The sequence below is a fragment of the Lactuca virosa genome, chromosome 4, assembly GCF_052849685.1.
Source record: "Lactuca virosa cultivar CGN04683 chromosome 4, Lactuca_virosa_CGN04683_v6, whole genome shotgun sequence".
Lineage (NCBI taxonomy): Eukaryota > Viridiplantae > Streptophyta > Magnoliopsida > Asterales > Asteraceae > Lactuca > Lactuca virosa.
In genome coordinates this window covers 525,409,715-525,422,324 of record NC_136429.1, presented here as the reverse complement: position 1 = coordinate 525,422,324, position 12,610 = coordinate 525,409,715, and positions in this window count along the sequence as shown.

Genomic DNA, 12,610 nt, shown 5'->3' with positions numbered 1-12,610 from the left:
GAAGCCGGTCAATAAAGGGGGTATAAGGTTACTGCCTATAAAATGGCAGTTTAATGGGTGTCCACTCTCACTCACCGCTTCCTTGACCGGTGGAGGGTCGTTAGCCGAACGGGTAGGACAAGGACTATAATTCTCCCTTCATTAAAAGTATTAATGATAAATACTAAGTAACTAAACTCTTAATAATACCCAATCTTAGTTACTTAGGAAAATGTGAATTTGGTGCTAACCCATGAAATTACACTTTACACTTTGCACTTTGCTTAAGTCAGTTAGTGGAGCGTGTGTGGTTAACTGGCACACTAGCTTGATTTAACAAGGTAGGCAAAGGGTAACTTAATGTTTATCATAGTATCGGTGGAGTGTGTGTGGTTAACCGACACATCGATTGAGGGGTAAATATTAAGGGTACCAAGTATATTTGCATGGTTATTCACACCTTGTTTTGTGATCCTCGGCATCCCATTCACAAAACCTGAAGGGCACACTCGAGATTGAAACATGCCTTTGAAAAATTCAATGAATCTCAAAAGAATCTAGGAGTTTCAAAACCAATTAAAACCTAATAATACATTTCGTTTATCTTGGTGGAAATTGGTGAATCGTCATTCACCTACCTTCAAATATTTTATAGCTTGGATTACGACATCCCTCTTCCAAGTTATAAAATAGTTTGCTGGGTCCTAGCCTTAATATTTCATATTGGGTGTTATATTAAGGACTTTAGATCAACTATCTTGAATATCTCCCAAAAAGATGTCTGGTTCAGACATCTATGATCCTCCCAAATCTCTTGGAACTTCACTTCCTCCACCTCCTCCAATTATTCTCCCTAACCTACAAGTTCAAGGTCACTCAAGCCCTAATGGCAAGCAAGGTCTATGTGTGATCACATCTTAGAGATGAAGTCACATATTGACAAGTCGGGAGAGTTGGGTGTCAAAGTCTTGAGAAAGTTGGATGTTCAATCACTTTCTAAGTCACATAGTGAGTTCCTTTGGGACTACTATGAAACAGACTATGACATGAACCTTAATGATCATATCTATTTGCTTGGTGCTGCTGAATCAGCAATGATTTGGAACGATAGTAAAGCAAATTTGATTAGAAGATCAACTTCCCAAAAACTTTATGGACAGTGACAATGGTGATACTGGAAATCCAGAAAAAGCATTCTCTTCCTAATGGAAAGGGATTGGCCATAGTCAACCCGGTTAACCAAATGGTAAAGAGAAAGTCTAAGTCTGAGATAGTCTCATTACCAAAGGGTCCATATGTTTATTTTGCCAAAGGAAGGGGCGTTGATTGCAAAGCTGCCAAATTTACCTAAGGATGTTAAAGTCAATAAGTTTGACTCTACATCAGGTAGAGCCCATTATCTAACTCTGTTAAGTTCTATTCTGAGATCCTCATTACATGATGTGACTGGGTCACATGTTGATGTTTTAAGAATCAAAGAATAGAGAGAAATCTTAAAGGAAGTATATGCTGATTCTGATCGCGAAGGTGGATTTCGATCGCATCAGAATTTTGAGCAGTTTCTTAAGAAGTTATGATATATTGCTAAGGAATAGGTAACAACAATTTTCCATGTGGATTGTAAGGATAAGTTTTTCCGCAAAGTTTTAAAATAAAAGAAAATTGTTTAATTTTATTTATTTGAAGTATCTTTACAATGACATTTATGGAAAATTGTTGCTTATATGATTCCACTAACAGCAATATTGGAAAATGGATTTGATTCTTTCATTTGTGGTAGTGTCTAAATTTACCAAATCAGGAAAGTTCCTCATCACCCAAGTTTCAATTGGACCGAAACTTGGAATCATGCAAGTTGAATAGTATGATGAATGAGAACTTTCAAGCATTGGAAAATCAAGACTAATTACTTGTTCACATGGATGTGTGAGTCAAGTGAAGGACTAAAGGGATCGAGTACACATTCTTGTGCACTGGTCATGTCCACCACAAAGCTCGTTAAGACTATTTGATTTACTAAAGTTTAGTAAATATGGTTATACTTACAAGTTTAAGTATAATTCTGAAACATTGGAAAAGTCTCAATGTATGGCAGAACGAATGGGAAGAATCAAATTAGGCAGAAAGATAAAAGTTTCTCAAATCTGAAAAGATGGGAGGGTACTTTAGTATCATGTTTGTGATCATCTTAATGATTTAGAAATCATATCACAATTAGTCCTCTAAAGGTCATCTTAGTGCATTCTTATGACTAAGAAGAGGAGTCATGAATTGTTGAAATGGTTAGATCAGGAAGATGAGTCATACTTCATTCCAAAACAATTCTTAGAGTCATACTCCAAGATTGTAACTTGAGTGACATATCTTAAAGAAAGGTTTAAAACACTTGTCAAATGTAAGAGTAAAAGTGTCCTGCTCTTGTACATTTGAAATTGGTAAGTTGTGATGTTTTGGATAAAACAAAGACCAACTAAGGCCAATTGTGTGAAGTGTTTGTCTTGATAAAGAATCCGCACTATCTCTTGAATATTTAGCAAGATAGTCTTATATGTCAAGAGGATAGTGGGAGTCTTAAAGATCCTAAAAAGAATTTCAAGAACTAATCAAGAATAAAACCTGAGGTTCTTCACTAGCACACGACTTGAGGTTTATAACCTATCGTGTTGACATATTCTGTGCCCATTCCAGTTAAAGTTGGCTTTGCATAGGAGTTCTGAAAGTTCTCAATTGGTTGCATAACAACTTGGAAGCAATGGCAAGCCCTGTACTGCCAGGTGGCAAGAAGTTAAGATTGCATAAGTTCAGTCCATATGAGTTTGGATTTGTCATTATCCTTGTCTTGTGACTATGGTTTTGACGATTCACATGGATAAGAACACATACACCATAAAATCTAAGGGTCATAAGGTTTCTCTCTGATTCATGAAAATGATGGTGAGGAAACACTTCCACCAAGTAGATTTGAAGCAGATGGCAAAAGGTCTAAACAATTGAGACTATGATTACGGCATCCCTTTTCATAGTTCTGAAATTATTTAGACACACATGCATGCTATCTAAGGAAAGGTGTATGATTTTGATAAAGTTTTATCAAAGCATCTCGTATCAGAAATCTGAACTTTGGTAAGAAAGTCAATAAAGTATTGATTTCTAAAAGTCCAGCTGATTTCTGAGTACATGTCAAAGCTAGTGGGAGCATAAGTGTTATGCTAATAATCATCATGTTAGTGGGAGCATGATAATTATTGTTAGTGTTGCAAGTTAGCAATGTTAATTATAGAAAACAAAAGTTTCAATTCGTGAGGCTGCAGGGATTGAAAAAGTTGTTTTGCTATAATTAAGGGAGAGGATATACTTCATTTCAGTTCTAAAGGCTTAGATTGAGACCTTAATCATCCTTAGTCAAGAATATATATATGAATTTCATGTTGGATTGGTTCAACTTAAGGAAATTCTATATATTTATATTGCGTTCTCAAACTTCGATTATGATTACGGCATCCCTCTTCATAGTCAAATTTTGAAAACATGGCAAATAAAAATATTGTAGCAAAAGACTGGTCTAGAATCATGTCTTTATGTGAGACATCATGAATCGTGTACCATTTGCTTTGGGTATAGGATCGATTGCATGTGCTATAATATTTGTCATTTCTAAATTTTTCCAAATGCCCAGAGGCATTAAGAAGGGAAAAGGTCTAGAATTGGATATGACTAAAATGATTAAGCAATTGTCGAGGACAATCTGAGGTTTACCAAAGATTGGTTGCTCAGGGACAGTTGGAAGTATAGTGCTAATTTTGGAAGGACCATATTGACATATTCTGAAAAGAGGCATCTCTTATTCAGAAGTGATAGTCAAAATGAGAATATGGAGTTGTCTCCATAGGTGGAAGTTATCTGTGTAAGATTAGAAAACTTAATGCAAGAAGCATGTCCAAAGCAATGTACTTTGAATATGAGACTTAGTTTCCATGGAGTTGATCTCCATTGGAATACCTTATAATAACTGTTGACAAGTCTTTGTGACTTTGTACATATTCATTACAGGAGGGTCAGTGCATATAAGTTTAAAATCTAAACAGATTTCGATAAATGATAGGAATTTGAAATTCTCACATTTTTCGATAAGGATTTGGGAGTGTGAAATTAGAATCATTGAAATTATGTTCAATTGGTTTATTTCACAAAGTAAGGATCATAGACAAACATAGAGTGCATACTTGGTGTATGGCAAAGCTATTGTTTAAGAAAAACATAGTGTACATGCTTGGAGCATGGGACAACTAGTGGTTTTAATTCAAGTATAAAGTTGATAAAACCGAAACAATGAATAATGAGTAATCAGTATGGTGATAAATAAAAGTGTTTATATTCATAGGGTTTGATACCATATTTGATTCATTTATTCTTGTGTTTCACTTTGCATGTTTTGACTTCCAGAATAACTAAGTCGCTCTTCCTGAATGATTAAGTTATTCAAACCATCCACAGTCGGTCATATGTTGGAAGTAGATATGAATCAAGATTGTCATGGGTTGGTTTGTAGAGGTCCAAGTTGGTGGACAAAGTGGTGCTACAACACTCATGAGTGCTCATAAGTTCTGAGTATTGGATTCAATCCGCGCTCATTTGAATCACTTCATGGATTTTATCATGAGTGATCATGAGACGATAATATCTTATATTCTTCAAACCTAGAGATATGAGTTGTTACTATGAGTTGGTTATACATTGATTGCACGAAAACGCATTTGGTAACTCGATGTTATAAAACGTGCCTTTGTGTATGATTCAACAAGTAGTAGAACAAGCCATATGAGTCGAAGTTTATCCATTCCTTTTACCTTCGGGATAAAAGCGATATATGTGGGCCCCTCGATGATTTAGCAATGACACATGTGAGTGCTTGGCCAAGCCAGGACTGATTTGATTTGTTCAATCAGTCAGTCATCATAAATCGAAAATCGGGAAACAACAAATGGACAGAGAGAATGATTATAATCCATGTCTCAGTCCATATGATATCTAGAATGGAGGAATATATGATCCCTTATCTAATGGACAAGTCATTGACAAGGTCAGAGTTCGACAGCGGCTTTAAGAGCTACGATTGCCAGTTAGGTTTTGAAGTCATACTCAATAATAGTTTTAGACTTATCCAAGTGGGAGACTGTTGGATTAATGTCTAAGTCCATAACTATATTTGGTATGTACTTGACCCGACCCGGCATGGTCCATTTGGGTTGCACTTCACCGGCACAATTTATATGGATAGTCTTTTGAGAATAGTATATTTATGATTTATATTAATATATTATAAGTTCTAATATATTAATATGGAATCATATTATTTAATTAGTATTGATCAAGAATTAATTTAGAATTAATTAAGTGATCAAAAAGAACTAATTAAATATGGACTCTTATATATATGGAATGGGCCAAGTTCATTTAGGTTGGGCTAAGCTTTCATGGGTGGTCCATGGAGCTTTTAACCCATGGATCCTATGTAAATGAAAGGTCATGGGTATTAGGGTTTACATGGATGTAACCCTAATCCTTCATAATATATAAAGGGGTCCTTGGCTCACAAAATTGGCACAAGTGTGTGAAAATAAGAGTGGGCCGATTTTAGTGTGCATACATATTCTCTCAAGTTCTTCCAAGGTGTTTTGGTGATTTGTGATTCCATTTGAGGCTTCCACACTATTGGGGCTAAGCTCTTAAAGCTTTAAGACATCAAGCTACATCAAAAGGTATGTCATCTAACTAGAACTTTGTAGTATAGGTGCTTCATAATATGCTAGTTAGGATGAAACCTTGGAATAGTTAATATTTGCATGTATAATAGAGAAAACATAGATCCAAGGTTTATAGGGTTGCATGTACACCATAGGAGTGTTAGAATGCTCAAAACCCAACAATAACAACTCCTTAAGGCTTGCATGAGGGTTCCAATGGCATAAAGCTTGCACCTTGATGCCTTAACCACTCTTAGGGACTCCAGATCTGAAAGGATATTTGTTTGAGACATCCTTGTCCCATAGATCAAGCTCCATGGACCAAAACTCTCATAAAGTGGACATAAAGAGATCTAAGAAGTTATAAGTCAAGATGAAGACTTGATTACCAGAAAATGATGAGATTGAGAAGCTACTTCTGGATCCACCAGCCTTTCATTAAGCCTTCAAGTTTCCTCTTCTTCTTCTTGACTTCAAGAACACAAAACACACTAAAAAATGGCTCACAAGAGTTAGGGTTTCGATATCTGTGGGTTCTGGTCTTGGAGGCTGGAGATGAGACCAAGAGAAGAGGAATAACATCCTTAAATAGGGTACCAAGTCCTGAATTTAGGGTTTTCCCAATCCAGACCAACTCGCCGTGTCGGTCCCCCGACTCGTCGAGTAGGTCACTTAACCCGCAACCCAAAACGTGCTCCTACTCGTCGAGTCACCCCACCTACTCGACGAGTCTCTTCCTGATTTTGAGGTTTTCCTATCCTTTCTTGGTCCTCTGGATTCGGGGTGTTACACAACAAGTACTCAGAAAGCTATTCCAAGCATGTTAGAACATTGTTGATGTTCTAAAAAATAAGTTTGATGATATGCTCTCGATTTTGGGCTCACTGTTTGATCACCTCAATGCCCAATCCCCCACTGCTGAAGCCTATGATGCTCTCTCTTAATAAATCAACATGAATTTTTTAAAAAGTGTTTGAACCTTAACCGAATTTCAAGCCAATTCCAGACTTGCATCGGATGTTGGGCCTTCCGATGCAAGAGGGGGAGAAGGACCAAGTCACAAAGGTAGAATAATCCAATGGAAGCCTTCCTCAGAATTCAAATATGAAATGGTAATGTGTGTTCATCTCCTATTCTTGTCCGAGTTCTGATAATAATTATAGGAACCATTTTTTTCGATTGGATTGGTGCAGAATAATAATATCAAGAAGATAATTGTATGAACAATAAAGAAAATAATATGTGAGTAAATTGATAATGCATAGATAGAGAGATACAAAATGTTACATGAACAACACTCATGGCTAGGGAGAATCCCCAACCAAACACTCTCTAATCTAAATGTCTACCTGGTGCACACATACATAAAAGACCACTCACCTCCACTTTATATACTAGAGGAGGAAATATGCTTTCCATACAAAGGAATATTCTAATCTAATAAATACTCATCATTGTAGAGCATTTTCATGCTCCAACAGTGTATTTTAACCCGATCAAATAGACAAATATATATCACATAGCAGGTAGCATTCTACATAACAGAATAATGGGTCGGCATTGGTGCCTTCTGTTGGATTAGGTGTCTAAGCCCATAACTATAATTGGTATATTCTTGAATTGATAGTAGCACAGTCCTTTTGGGTTGCCTTCAAACCTGGCAATTGAATAAGATAATTGTTAAAGAGAGAAGAATGATTTATTAATTTATTACTTGGTTAATAAATTAATTAGAAATCAAAATAAATGATTTATTAATGTATTATGGAAATGATATATTAATTATAAATCATATTGTTTAATTGATATTTAATCAGAAATTAATTTGGAATTAATTTTGGGATTAAATGAATTAATTGAAACTGTAGGGACTAATGGTGACAAAGTTTAATAGTTGAGCATTGGGCATTCTAGAACCTCCCTAAATGGGGGAACAAATTCTAGAGTGTTTTTAGGGTTCCCTTGGGCTCTAAGGGTACCTTGGATGCCTTAGGGAGGAAGTTAAGGGATTAGGGTTATCTTGAATACACCTGCCTTATCCAATACTTTCCTAACACCTATATAAACTTACTAAAAGTCAAATTTCAGCTAACACTTGATTCCAAGTGGCTTTGGCTGAAATTTTGGTCTACCATACACTCTCTCTCTCTATAGTATTCCTTGGTTGCTTGGTTTGTTTATAAGCCATTAAAGGTGTCACATTAGAGGCACTTGCTCTCAAGAGTTCAAGATCTACAAGGATTCATTGTTATTACTATATAACAATTAAGGTATGTATCTAAACCTTAGATTTAGGTTAATTTCAATAATCATGCATGTTTCATAGGGTTTCTCTTTTTTATTCAAGTTTTCATGTTTAACTAGTGAAAACCTAGATCTAAATCTTTAGGGTTGCATGAACACATATGATTGTAGTTATGCTCAAAACCCATCAGTGGTATCAGAGCCTAGCATGTTTTTCATTTGAATATGATGCAATTGTGAATTGTTCAAAGGAGAAGGGAACAGAATCGTCATTATGTTCATAGAACTCGACGAGTTAGAATCAACTCGACGAGTGCACTGCCCAGACTCGACGAATTGGCCTGTCAGATCCTAGATTTCAGATTTTATTGCATAACTTGATTTACATGGTTTATATTTGGTAATGATCTTTTATTAATTCTGTCATAATCTGATTTTTGGTAATATAAGATAATTAAATAAAACCTAAATGTTAGGAATTAATTATGGATTAGATAATGTTGATTTTATTTGATTATAATTATCCTCATAGACATGGTTAATAATTTAATTAATTGTTTAATCAAATGATAATTAATATATCCATAATTGGTTACTGGATAACTAATTTAAATATTAATTGGACTTAATAATTAATATTTTTGGGGTTGTTTGAAATTTAAAATTAAAAGTTTAATTTTGGAAATTTAAAATGTAAACCCTAAAATATATCCTTATGAATTTTATTAATGGTAATTAATAAATCCATATATGGTTTAAATTTATTTAAATTAAATGTTTAATTTATTAAAAGATTAAGCCCTTAGTATTTTAAAATGTTTAATATACACCATATACTATATGTAAGATTAAAAGTTTAATATTTACTATACGTATAAGCAAAGTCAATCAAATCGCTAGTACGCCTCATTCACAAAGCCATACTGTAAGGGGAGTTTCAGGAAGCGACTTGTAAAATGACCACCATCAGGTATCCATTGGGTATCCATTGTTACCTACCGCTCCCATTCTTAGTTACTTTAGGAAAAATATGAATTTGATGCTAACCCATGAAATTGCACATTGCACCTTATTGGTCGTTAGTGGAGCGTGTGTGGTTAAGCGACACACTAATATAGGACTAATATTGTTGGCAATGGGTGTCTCGCAAATTATCATTGAGTTAGTGGAGCGCGTGTGGTTAACCGGCATGTTAATTTCAAGTGATAAATGACATCGAGAGTACCAAGCTAATTTGCATGGTTATTCACATCTCGTTTGTGATTCTCGGCATCCCAGTCACAAAGTGAGAGCATAATCGAGATTAAACATGCCGTTGAATAGTTCAATGAATCTCAAAAGATCTAGGAGTTTCATTAGATTGAAACTGGTAAATGCTTACCTACCTAAAATAGATTCTAATTTGATTACGACATCCCTCTTCAAAATTCGAATCGAAAATATGGATCCTAGCCTTAATTTAAATTTTGGGTTAATAATTAAGGATTAAATAAATCAACTAACTTGAATTCTTTTCTCCCTTTATAGATGTCAAGTTCAGACATCAATGGTCTTCCTCATCTTTCTGGAAACGGTTTTCCTTCTCTTTCTAAAGATGATCTTCCACAAGTTGATCAAGGTGAAAGAATGTTCCCTTCTTTAAACGGTGGAACTGGAAACCATGCTTCTCCAACTCTTCCTCCACCTCCTCTAATAATTCTCCCCGATCCACGTATTTTTCAACTTGAGAAGTTCGAAGTCACTCAAGCCCTATTGACGTTTAAACATCAAGATGGAAAGTCTGTGTGTGCGCATGTCATGAAAATGAAATCGCACATTGACAGATTGGGGACGTTAGGTGTCGTTTTCCCAAGGGAGATGGCCATTGACTTGGTTTTAGTTTCGCTTCCTAACTCATATAGTCAGTTTATTAAAGACTTCTATGAGAGGGACCACAATGTGACCTTAATCGATCTGACATATTTGTTCATTGCTACTGAAGCAGAAATGCTTAAGAGTACAAATCAAGCAAATGTGTTTGAAGGATCTGTCTCCCAAGTTTCCATGGACATTGACAGTGGCAACATTGGTAGTCCAGAAAAGGTTTCTCTTCCCAATGGAAAGGGATCGGCCAATTGAAGGAACATGGGATGCGAAGCTGGCCTGTCTACCTGAAATATCGCAGAGATAGTAAAGTCAAGTTATATGACTCAACTCCAGGTACATCCACTATCTAACTCTATTTTATTAAGTTCCTATTCATAGATGCTTATTATATGATGTGATAGTCACATTTTGATGTTTTTGGCAGGATCTAAGAGAAAAAAGGAAGCTTAAGAAGAGCAAGTTGAATCTGATTGTGAGAGATCGATTTCGGTCGCATAGTCCGATGATCGGATTTTTGAGCTGTTGAATAGGAGTTATGATAGTTTAATAGATTGCTTAGGAAATATGTAGAAACATAGTTTTCATATATTTGGATTGTAATGACAAATTTTTCCCCATTTTATCAATAAAGTGAATTTATGGTTTTATCTTATTTACTTTATATATCCTTGCAATGGCATTTATGAAAATTGGTGGTTATATTCCTATTATTAGCAATGTTAAAAGTGGATTCTTAGTTGTGTCATTTGTGGAAATATCATAATCAACCAAGTGAAAAGGAATTCTCATCATCCAAGTTTTAGTTGGATAGAAACTAGGAATCATACAATTTGAAATTGTGTAATGTATGAGAATCTTGATCTTTTGGAAGATTAAGACTAATTCGTTGATCACATGTTTATGTGTGTCAAAGGGAAGGACCAATAGATCTAGTACACTTTGATGTGGACTATTTAGATCCACCACAAATGACGATAAGTATATTCATCATGGTTTACTGATGGTTCAGTAAATATGGTTATACTTATAAGATTAAGTGTAATTCTGATTCTTTGAAAGGTTTCAAAGAATGGCAGAACGAATATGAAGAATCTATTAGGCAGAAAGATAAAGGTTGAAGATGGAATAGAAATTGTTCATTCGTAAAAGGATATAATGAATAGGTTAAGTGTTTAAATGGACACTATAGGAACGATTAAATGAAACGCAGAGAATGTTGGAGGCCTCTTGGATATGCAACTTGAGTTGAAAAAGTTTAACCAAGTCTGAAGCAAACATGTATATATGCTCAAAATGTTGCGTGAACATAAAGCGGTCTTATCTTTGTGATATTTGTGTTAGTTATTTTCCCATCTTACCCTTGATTTTGGTGCTTATTTATCTTTCAATTAAGAGTGGTGATCCCCTGTTCTTCCACTTTTGTGACTTGGTGTTGGAGGACTGCCTTGATTTGAGGAGATTAGAGGAGGTGAGGTGGACTCTACAATGACATTAAAATATGTTATAACGGGTTAAATGACCTAAGTTACATATGAAAACGAACATTTTAAAACAAACATTTTAAAATAAACATAAAAGTTCGTTGGGCTAAAATGACATTTTCCCTTTCAAATTTATATGACTTGTATTTTTTATTGGTTTATCCGATAATTTGATGGTTAGACCAAGTATAAGATATATTGTTAGAAAAATAGACTTTTTTTTATCTTAAAATGAATATATTATCTAAAAGACATAAATACATTAATGTTTTATTTTTTTAATAACAATATCACCATAAGCCACCTTGATGATGGCATTCATGTTGCATATATTTAATCCATATACATAGGTGTTGTGAAAACCTAGAAACTCGATCTGAAACCAAAAATAAAACTTGAATAAATCAAACCATTCTGAAAACAATTAGTGTGGTTTATGGTTTTTGAAACACTAGATTTTGGGCGTGTTTGGTAAAACAAGCTGATAGTTGGAAGTTGGAAGATGGAAGCTAGTAGCTAGTAGCTGTACCTTTTATTTGTTATATAAATGTTTGGCAAAAGTAGCTGTAAACTTTTGAAATGTGTAAAATTACATAAAAGGACAATTGTTTAAAAAAGATAAATATATAAATATATTTTTAACGACAATTATGAAAATTGATTCTAAATGCTAGAGCTTTTTCTTAAATGATACATGAAGTAATTTTTAGATTTTGAATATTTTGTTTAAACTAAAAGTTAAATGCTTGTATTCTCAAATGAAGATTTTTGTTTAAATCGAATTTTTGTTTAAAGCAAACACTCGTTATGCACTTTTGTAGGTTGGTTCAGTTTTATGCAATAAAACAAAAAAAATTGTAACCATATTTTATATTCGATGTCGTATCATATAACATATATAAGTTATTTTCTTAATGGTATAAAACTGTATTACAAAAAAAATGATATTATTATACCCAAAATTGAAAAAGAAAAACTAAAGTGGACAAAATAGCATAAACCGAAAAAAACAAACAAGTATTTGTTTATGATAAACTTAGTTTTTTTTCTTAATGGTATAAAACTTAATTACAAAAAAATATCTTATTAAACCCAAAATTGAAAAAGAAAAACTGAATTGGACAAAATAGTATAAATCGAAATAAACAAAAAAGTTATTGTTTATGATAAACTTTTTTTTTTTGAAACGACAAATCTAACATAACTACTTAAATCGATTTATGTCTAGGACGATACTTGAACTCTGAACCCAAAAAGAAAATGATAACACTGGATACTGCTCGCCTAGAAGCGTTT